Source organism: Sinocyclocheilus grahami, unplaced genomic scaffold (assembly GCF_001515645.1).
Source record: "Sinocyclocheilus grahami isolate Dianchi unplaced genomic scaffold, SAMN03320097.WGS_v1.1 scaffold261.1, whole genome shotgun sequence".
Taxonomy (NCBI): Eukaryota; Metazoa; Chordata; class Actinopteri; order Cypriniformes; family Cyprinidae; genus Sinocyclocheilus; species Sinocyclocheilus grahami.
The window spans coordinates 110,607-121,712 of record NW_015505440.1 but is presented as its reverse complement, the minus strand read 5'-3'; positions in this window follow the sequence as shown (position 1 = coordinate 121,712).

Genomic DNA, 11,106 nt, shown 5'->3' with positions numbered 1-11,106 from the left:
GTGTGTGTGTGTATATATATATATATTATTTTATTTACATATTTTAATATACATATAAATATTTGTATTATAAGTAGGCTATACAATTTTATATAAATATAAAAATTCATATAGTATAAATTAATATTACAAATACATGGAAAATGTTTTGCCTTAAAATGATCAATAACTGGCAAATGTCAAAACCTTTTTAAAAGGTTATTTAGTCAACAAATTAAACTTCATGCAAATAAATACGGAATACATAAGAGAAATTCCTCATAATAAAAAAAAACTAATTTTAAAAGCCTCTGTCATATCTGAAAATTAGGTTCTGTACCAAGAAATAAAACAGCCAGTGAAAGATGCAGTGTTATTGATTTAGAAATACTCAACAATGCTCAGCATTCTTAAAAAATGGAAATGGAAAATAAATAATTAATTTAGCTGAGCCTGCCCATATGGCCACTTTTGTTTCCATGCCAATCCAGAAAGCAGACTGCAACATTCTGTAATAACGTCATCACTCACTCAGATTCATTACATTTGCATTGTAGTTTTTAATTATTACATATAAAAAGGATTACGGTCAATATTTGCATCCTTGAAGAATTAAGTTGATCAGGTGGTTTTCTTTATCACAGTAGGCCTAGCTCTCATTTCCAGTCTCCACATGACATGGTGCATAAATTGCATCCCGAAGGCAAATTCAATCACAGTGATTTCTCTATAATAGCTTGTTTGATTCCCTCTCTTTGATACAGAGAGACTCTATTCACAACATAGTGACTGACATATGGTTCTGTTACCTATAATCGAACGCAGTTGCTCAATACAGTGAACAGTACACGTTCCTAGTTTCAAAGGAACTGAGCTTGTGATGTTTTCTAGTCATTTTGTTGTCAGTTTTCTTCCAGAAGACTGCTAGCTGTCACATTTTTCCACTCGCATCACTCCATTTATCCACATCACTCCAGTGAGTATTTGGCAACAAAAAGTACCAACATTTCCACTGTTACTGTCCAAGAAAAAAATCACACAGTTCATTTAGGCGATGTTGACTTTTATTCAGCATAAGCTGTCACAAAAGGAACCTATTTTATTTTATTGTATTATTTTATTTTGTTAAGAACAACATAATAAAAAAATGAAATACTGAAGTTTAAAATGCCATAATCCACATCACATAATCCACGTGCAGTTAAAATGTACTGTATGCGATTTAGTGGTATTTCAGTCATATTTAATAATCAAATAATTAATAAACACAAATATATTCAACAAAATGAAATAAAAAGGGACTAATTAAAATACTACTATTAAAACAAATTGAAATGAATTTTTAAAAATAAATTCTAACAAATATATCATTATCATAACCTACATAACTACCTTGATATAGCTTATCATCTACTGGTTTATATAAACAACCATAAGGTACAATATAGGCTATACAATACGCCAAGATGTCTAGCAGAAATAAATTAGATTTAATTTAATTTTATTTTATTTTATTTTATTTTATTTTATTTTATTTTATTTTATTTTCCATACGAAGGCTGTGTGCAATCACATTCAATGGCCACTAGGTGGCGACTTAACATTGCGAGAATCTCTTGATTCTTCAAACAGATTGTTGAGTTCAGCTCACTGCCAGCAACTGTTCATGTGAAATCCTGCCAATTAGAAAATACAGAACAGGACAGTTCAGTTTGTTCAGCCAGTTTGTTTAGTCAACTGTCCAATGCTGAATTGCTGATTTATAAAAATGAGTGAGAAAAGGGGAAGAATGTAAAAAAAAGGGAAACACATATCAGTGCATGGCTTTGCTGAAATCAGCGTGTGTCTGTGACCCCACAGATGGCAGAGGGAGGGTGGAAGTGAGTTTGTCTCCTTCAGCGGAGTGATCAATTAAACCCATCCAACCCACAATGCCTGCCTCCTCCAGCATTGACTCATCTGGACTGTCACACACACACACACACACACACACAGAGATTATTGGCTGACACATAAACCGACGAAATTATGATCCAGATCCTCTTTGTCACTGTTTTATTGTGCAAAACCAGAACGTATATGGTCAAGGAGAAACTAGAGCATCAATCTGCAAAGAGTTTTACATGTAGGCTTCATGCATGTGTGCGACACTGATTACATGAGATGAGTCATATTTCTATGATTGGCCACTTTTCACCAGCACCCTCTGCCTGTTTCTGTCCCTTTCATCCTCTCTTACTCACAGACAGACACATAAACACGTTTAAAGCAAGAAAAAGGCTGTGTTTAAGAACGAGAGAACATGCACCACGTTGAAGGAGGAGGACCGTAAAGCAGCAGACAAAGAAAGAGACAAATGAATGATTACAGGGCCTAGGATGGATGAAATTACAGACATGGATGAACAAACAGCACTTATTTGCTACTGTTTCTCTTTCTCTCTAGCGCTCATTTGCTTTCCCTCTGATGAATTTCAAGAGGTTTTGATGGCTTCCCTTTCAGATGTACACTATAAACATCACAGTATATGTTGGATGAAAGCTCGAGGGAGGGAGGATCTGACTGGCAGGATGGGGGAAATGATCTTAACCCTTAAAACTGTTAGACTGTGACTACTAGACTATTGACTGTGAAGATCTCTCTTGTTGTCTTGTTTTTTTCTATGTAGTTTTTCATCATCATTACCTTCATTTTTGAGGAAATTATCCTACAAATATGTGACCCTGGACCACAAAACCAGTCTTAAGTGTCAATTTTTCAAACTTGAGATTTATACATCATGAATAAACAAACTTTCCATTGATGTATGGTTTGTTATGATAGGACAATATTTGGCTGAGATACAACTATTTGAAAATCTGGAATCTGAGGGTGCAAAAAAATCTAAATATTGAGAAAATCACCTTTAAAGTTGTCTAAATGAAGTGCTTAGCAATGCATATTACTAATCAAAAATTTGATATCTTTACGGTATAAAAAATGTACAAAATATCTTCATGTAACATGATCTTTACTTAATATCCTATTGATTTTTGTCATAAAATAAAAATCAGTAATTTTGACCCATACAATGTATTTTTGGCTATTGCTACAAATATCCCCCAGCGACTTAAGACTGCTTTTGTGCTCCAGGGTCACATATGCATTAAAACAACTCAGCTGGAGTGCTTTCTTACATGCTAAACTTGCTAAGAAAAGAAGATTCACAAACGTTATCTCTTCAACCCTATAAAGCATAGTGTGTCTTATTTCTAAGGCAACAAAATGAACAATATGTCCAAAGCTCTAAAATGCATGCCTTTTCTTATCTGACTGATAGTTTATGCTTTTTTAGTAAGTAAAACATTTTAAAACTATCCACCTTCAGCTCGTGGCACACTTTTTGCTGGGAAATCTTTACTGATTTTTATGGAGCAAAGGTAAGAGTAAATTATATTGTTAGCAATCTTTCATGATGAACACTTACTGGACTGAAGCAACATACACTCTAAAAAAATACTGGGTTAAAAAGGGACAAACCCAGCTATTGGGTTGTTGTTGCTACTGGGTCAAAACAACTCAATAGCTGGGTTTGTCCCTTTTTAACCCAGCGCTGGGTTATATTTAACCCAGCATTTTTTTTTTCTTAGTTATCCTTACACAATTTTTTTAAATCGTGTTAAAATGTAAGCATCAAATATGATCCATCAGGCTTTTGAGAAAATTTGTTCATCTCTCAATCATCTGCATGTTTTGCACCACAGTAAAAACGACAGAGTTTTGATCATACACTCTAAAAAATGCTGGGTTGTATTTAACCCAGCATTTTTTAGAGTGTAAAACTAATCATTGAAATATAATTTTCTTTAAATATCAACAAGACAAGTAGTCTATTGTATTGTTGAAGATCTCATTGATTTACATCACAAGCTATCAGAATTTTACCTTATGTTTTAGCCATATAAATAACAACATCTGAGTCAAACTGGATATTCTTGGACAGTATTGGCCTCTGAATAAAACTGATGTATTACTGAAGCTCCATATCCTCACTGTTTCATACTATATGATAAAAGCCTGCGCTAATAAATATGGTAAATATAATAATACACATATGCATATTTGTATTATTGTTTTGCAGGTTTAATGAAGTGTTCCAATTTAAAAAAAAACAATTCTAACTATTATTTCATTTGTAAGGCTTTATATAGAGTTGATATCTCAATTGTATCTCAGTGAGATTTAAATGTAGAGCAAACTGAGACTCCTGCCAACATGTTTCCATACATTTGTCTCTTTCACAGTTTCAGATGAGATCGACAATGTGCAGACAAAAGTCAAAAGAATGAGAACTTCATAGGACATTTCTCACTTAAAACTTAATGCTCAACTTGAATTCAACTAGACTAAGCTGTATTCAAAACTGAAGGGATCCTGTTTGAATGAAAACTTTTTTAGATCAATGATGTGTAAACATGAGCAAGTTTATTCCCAATACATATAAAAAAGATATATTTGTACACTCTAAAAATGCTGGGTTAAATACAACCCAGTGCTGGGTAAAATAGGGACAAATCCAGCAATTGGGTTGTTTTGACCCAGCGGTTGGGTTAAATGTTTAAATGTTTAACTCAACCTTCTGGGTAGTAACCCAACCGCTGGGTCAAAACAACCCAATTGCTGGGTTTGTCCCTATTTTACCCAGCACTGGGTTGTATTTAACCCAGCATTTTTTAGAGTGTAAAACTAATCATTGAAATATAATTTTCTTTAAATATCAACAAGACAAGTAGTCTATTGTATTGTTGAAGATCTCATTGATTTACATCACAAGCTATCAGAATTTTACCTTATGTTTTAGCCATATAAATAACAACATCTGAGTCAAACTGGATATTCTTGGACAGTATTGGCCTCTGAATAAAACTGATGTATTACTGAAGCTCCATATCCTCACTGTTTCATACTATATGATAAAAGCCTGCGCTAATAAATATGGTAAATATAATAATACACATATGCATATTTGTATTATTGTTTTGCAGGTTTAATGAAGTGTTCCAATTTAAAAAAAAACAATTCTAACTATTATTTCATTTGTAAGGCTTTATATAGAGTTGATATCTCAATTGTATCTCAGTGAGATTTAAATGTAGAGCAAACTGAGACTCCTGCCAACATGTTTCCATACATTTGTCTCTTTCACAGTTTCAGATGAGATCGACAATGTGCAGACAAAAGTCAAAAGAATGAGAACTTCATAGGACATTTCTCACTTAAAACTTAATGCTCAACTTGAATTCAACTAGACTAAGCTGTATTCAAAACTGAAGGGATCCTGTTTGAATGAAAACTTTTTTAGCTCAATGATGTGTAAACATGAGCAAGTTTATTCCCAATACATATAAAAAAGATATATATGTACACTCTAAAAATGCTGGGTTAAATACAACCCAGTGCTGGGTAAAATAGGGACAAATCCAGCAATTGGGTTGTTTTGACCCAGCGGTTTGGTTACTACCCAGAAGGTTGGGTTAAACATTTAATGAATTAATCTGTAAGATATTAATTTCACAGTGTAAACAGCTTCAGTGATTTTAATGGGAGATTTTGAGAGTGCTTGAACTCTAGACTGTCAGTGAAAATGTTCTTTGATAATGTAAATGTTCTTTGCTCTCTTTCTGTGCGATGAAAGTGTTAGCTTAGTTTTTATTCACATTAACTTTCAATGTTAAATTCACATTAAATATAAACTCAGTCGTATTAAAAATATGTTATGGTATGGCATCCGTATCTGTTAAACAGACAGGTATGTTTCGAATAAAAAGGAAAAAAATCAATAAAACATAAGTGCTGTTGCGGCTGCTGTGTGTCACATGAAGACCCCCCCACCCCCCCAACTCGTGGCCCCTCAAAAATAATGAGTGCATGATGCCCCTGCTTGTGAGCATCTCATTATTTTAGCTAACCAGCACTAATTAAGAAGCAACTTAATCATCAGATAATTTAAGCTCTCATGTTCACTTAATCATGGACATGGATACTGTTTCAGATATCAGGTTAATAGTTGCCAATCTCTTCTACTTAACGTTCTCCTGTCTCCTGTCCTTTTCCTCTCCTTTATCAGTATCTTTCTCCCCTCCTACTCTCATCTTCACACATATTTATGAGATATGCAGGGAATATGAAGCATTCTGGCACTCCGCTGTGAGGAGAGCTACAAGGTGTGATGGAAAGGAAAGTGGGGAGAGCAGTTGAAGAGGAAAGCTGTATTTTTAATACATCTGGAACTCCATTGCTTTTAGTGGCATACATATTGAAGAAATGCTGAATGTAAATATAGGTTTATGCATTATAATCATAATCTTCAAGAAAACATGAAATCGATCAAAAGTGACAGTAAAGGCATTTATAATGTTACAAAAGATTTCTTTTTCAAATACAGGCTGTTTTTGTAACTTGCTGTTCATCAAAGTCTTTGGTTTCCACAAAAATAATATCAAGCAGCACAACTGTTTTAAATGGTGATAATAGTAAAACATATTTCTTGAGCATCAAATCAGCATGTTGGAATGATTTCTGAAGGATCATGTGAAGTAATGATGCTGAAATACAGCTTTGACATCACAGGATGAAATTACATTTTAAAACATAGACACTGTTATTTTAAATGTGAATGATATTTCACAATGTTGCTTTTTTTTAAAAATGAATTTAACTTTTAAAATGCATGTTGCCAGATCATCTGATCACTGAATTATATCACCATGCAGTAGCTTTCAAAATAAGTTGTTAGAATTTTAATGTATTTCCGTTATTAAACAGAAAATCAGGTTAAGTTCTTTTGATCGGTATAGTTAAAGAGTGTCACACTTTGTATAAATGGGAGAAAAGAAATTGCGTAGCTGTGCGCATATCCCAATATCTTTCTGATTCATCTGACTGTATGTCTCAAACCATGCACCACAAATTCTGAAGAAGAAAAAGAGCTTTAGATAAAAATAAAGGTTCTTTAGTGGCATCCATGAAGAACCCTTAACCTTTCCATTCCACAAAAAAAGTTTTTTTAGATTGACAAAATGGTTCTTTTAGGAACTGATCACTGAAAGGTTCTTTGGGGAACCCAAAATGGTTCTATAATGGCATCGCTGCGAAAAACCACAGTTGGAACCTTTATTTCTTAGAGCGTATATTAAGAAAATTAAGACATGATTTACTTTCAATAGTCTTTCAATATTTTCAAGTGTCGCATAGATGGAAGAATTCAAAGTAATCTTCTATCTTTCCAAGATTTTAAACAACTATATTCATATTTATGTTCAGATGCCACCTTCTCTTCTTCCCCCGCTCATCTGCTGCTGCCCTCCTCCATCCTTCACTCACTCTTAGTTGGGAACCTGGGATTCCTTTATTGTTTGAACAGGGTCCTCACATCAAGGCCGTGCCTTTAGCTAGGGGCTGTTGCCCTCTGACCTTTCCTGCATTAGGTATGTGCAGCGAGACCTCAAAGAGCTGGAATTCGTCTGAAGTCAAACCTGTGTGCTAACACAAAAGTACACACACACACACACACCATGGAGGACCACCGTGGGGCCGGGAAAATGTTGAAAACAACATGTTCAGGAACTCTCTTCATCACACGTATGCAGAAAAATAAGAGACCACCTCCATGTGCTGAACTCACCACCTCACACAGATGGACGCTGGTTTTTGTTGCATTTTATGAAAATGTAATTCTTGTTGACTTATTTCGTCTTCCCACATGCATGACAAACATTTTTCTCAGTAGGAACAGGAGACCACAGTGGGACAGGCCGCCATCCATCCATCATGGGACACTTTAATAAAAGCAATGATTAATTACTCACAGGTCATTGTTTCTCTCTGCTATCACTGTGGGATTTTTATCATCCTCATCCTCACATCATCAGGGGTTTTTGGTATTTAGAAATGAAAAATCTTCTGTTATCTACTGTCATTTAGATCCTAAATGGTCTTAATCATAATGTTTGATATCACAAAATTGAGTAATATATTTCTAAGGAAGAATCCGGTATGTTTTATTCATTTAAGAAATGAAGATTGGTTTTTCATTTCCATGGAAAGCATCACAGATTTTTTTTTTCCATATATATTTCTGTGTTCATTCTCTAAACATTCTCAGGCAGTTTAAAGGTTGTGTTTGCATTTTGAAAAAAAAAACTGAATGAATGAATTTTTATTTTCACCTGAAGTTTAGCAAAGATCACTGTTCTTATCAAGTTTTGAAGAATAGGGTTCTTTGAGCTTTAAAAACATCTTGATGTCACATTACACGTTCTTCAGATCAGTGTAATTGTTTTTAGCTTCTTTAAAGCACCAGTAGATGAATGAAAATATGAACCATTAACTAGAACTAGAGAATGAAAATATTATTTGTGAAACTAAAAATGCATGCATTTTGTTTCTTATTGAGTGTAACTTTTATTTTTAATTGCCGTTTAACCTAAACACGAGAAAGCAAAGAAAAATGACTTAAAGAACCTACTTTTGTATAAGGTGAATGCTTGTTACTTGATGTGTTAAACTATATTTTTCATGGAGCAGATTTTTGAAAATGTTCAAAGCTACTGTAATCTTGCAAAAAAAATAGATAAATGTTCATCAATACAAATGATGAAAGGAATGGCATTTCTTGTAATTACTGAGATGCTAATCATTACAGAAATGGCTCAATTTGAACAAACGTTTCTTTGTAACTCATACTTTGTGGTCAGTTGGTGTCCTAACAATTAGTTTATCTTTTTAAAAGTATTATTTAAACAATTATCCAGGTCCATAAGGCTGTGAAATACTTGAACATAGAAATAATGTGCATATGAAAACAAATGAATCTGAAAGAACACAGTAACATTGAACAAATCAAATGTTTTTCTTCAACAAATAAACCAGAAAGACACTCTTCTGTGGAAGGCTATTGTATTATTATTTTTTTATTGCTTAATGTACATAACAAGACAGGGAACAACCAACAATGTAAGACACTTCCATTGAGACAAACACAGAGTTTACATTAAAGAAGAAGAAGAAAAACACAAGGAGCAAGGATGAAAACAAAGATGTAGGCTAAGACACTTCCATTGAGACAAACACAGAGTTTACATTAAAGAAGAAGAAGAAGAAGAAAAACACAAGGAGCAAGGATGGAAACAAAGATGTAGGCTAGTCGATGTAGACATTATAAAGAAAAAAGTAATAAATTATTTGACAAAGAGAAGCATAACTTTTCAGATTTTCTATTATGTTTTTTTGAAGCATTTGAAGCTCTGAAACATTTTAGCAAACTCAAATAAAAATATATTGAAGGAGGGTTTGGCCATTGTATTAGTTGTTTTCTGTTTTATTCGTTTAAATATCGTTTTCAAAAGACTTCAATTGAGTAATTCGATCAAATAAAACTGTTGTTGCTTGCACAAACAATATTTTTCGTTTTTGCAATGATGGAACAAGCTAATTAAAATGGTTTTAACAACGCCACTGTTAAAACAGACGGACAAACTGACACGTAAACAACAGCCTTAAGATATTTGTCTAATTAAGAACTTAAACGTCTTATCGATGTTGCTATTATTTGCACGATTTAAAGCGGTTTTCCGTTTTCAGCTCAGTTAGGCGATTTTTTAAAACTTCCGTCTAGAACATACATTTTGCTAAACAGCATATCAGCTGCTAAAACGCGTGGAATATCTAATAAACAGTCACAAATCAACGAAAAAATCGATTGCCTTTCGAAGATGTAGAAAAACTAAAGCGCGCCTGAGTTTTCATGGATGTGACAACAAATGAGCACTTTACATAGACCCGTTTTATTTTTATTTTCAACTTAATAACAGAATTACAAAACAAGCAAATATTTTATTTTCAAGGTTACATGTTTTCTGTCTAATGTCATCTAAAATTTGATTACATTTATTTCACTTTATAGACTGTTTTAATGAATGTGTTTACGTGGATGACTGAGATGGATGTTTGTTGCAAAAGAGTGTATTAAATATATTTAATAATATGTAATATATTTGACAGGAAATAACAAAACTATCTAGATCCTGTCAAATTAATTATAGAAACATTTTTACACGTGGTATAAGTTTGAATATATTAAGATGCACAGATTTTAATAGGTGAATTAAATTAAAATAAACCCTTTTTTTGGCTCTTAATGTGAGAGTTTGAAATGTATAGGGAGTTAAAATACAGAAAAATGTAATGCTTCAATCCAAGTTAAATTGCCGTTGGCTTTAGATATTTTATTTTTTCAACTTTGAAATTAAATAAGCTATAAAAGATTCAACGTTGAACAACGGCATCCTCTGAATAAGCAATGAAAATGGATCATTATTCCTAAAAATGAAACAAAGAAAACAAACCAAAAATCCATTACATTTATTGACCCAACAATGATCAATCAGTTCTTCTGTGACGTCACCAAACAGCCACCTTTTGTTCGTTCTGCAGATTCTCGCTCTGCTAGGCAGCAACACTGATACCGAGCCTGTAGGCTGAATAGTAGGTATGTAGTGGGATCTGGGTGGTATGTATGGAGCGGAGCAGTGGCCTGGCGCCACATGGATATGCACGAAACCTGAGACCCTGTGCAGTGGCTCTAAACTCTGACATCTGGGAATTCTGTGGATGCTGACCTCTGAGGGTCAGAGGTCACCCGGGGGTCCACCGGTTTCCTTTTTGAGAAGGGGAGAGAGAGCAAGACGGAGAACAAGGGGCGGGTGGGGGGAGCGAGGAAACCATAAGAGGGGTTATTGACTAGTCTGAAGAGAGGAAAGAGGAAGGTTGATGATGCCGGAGCTCACATCTGGCAATGATGGTGGATATCTTATTATTTCCATTTCCATTCAAGAAAGCATTTCCGGCACCTTGCTGAAAAGAGAGATTGAGTGTCCTGTGAGACACATATCTGTGTGTATTGGTAGGGAGCGTTGGTTGAGGTGATTGAACAGTCATGACGTTTTGATTCACAGTGCGTTTGTTCCTTTTTGACAACAACAAACGTACGGCAGATGGGAAAGATTGTCATAATACATTTTACAAATATATATTTTGAATGTAAACATCTTGTAAAACTATGACATGTTCTGACTAAAATATAAAAAT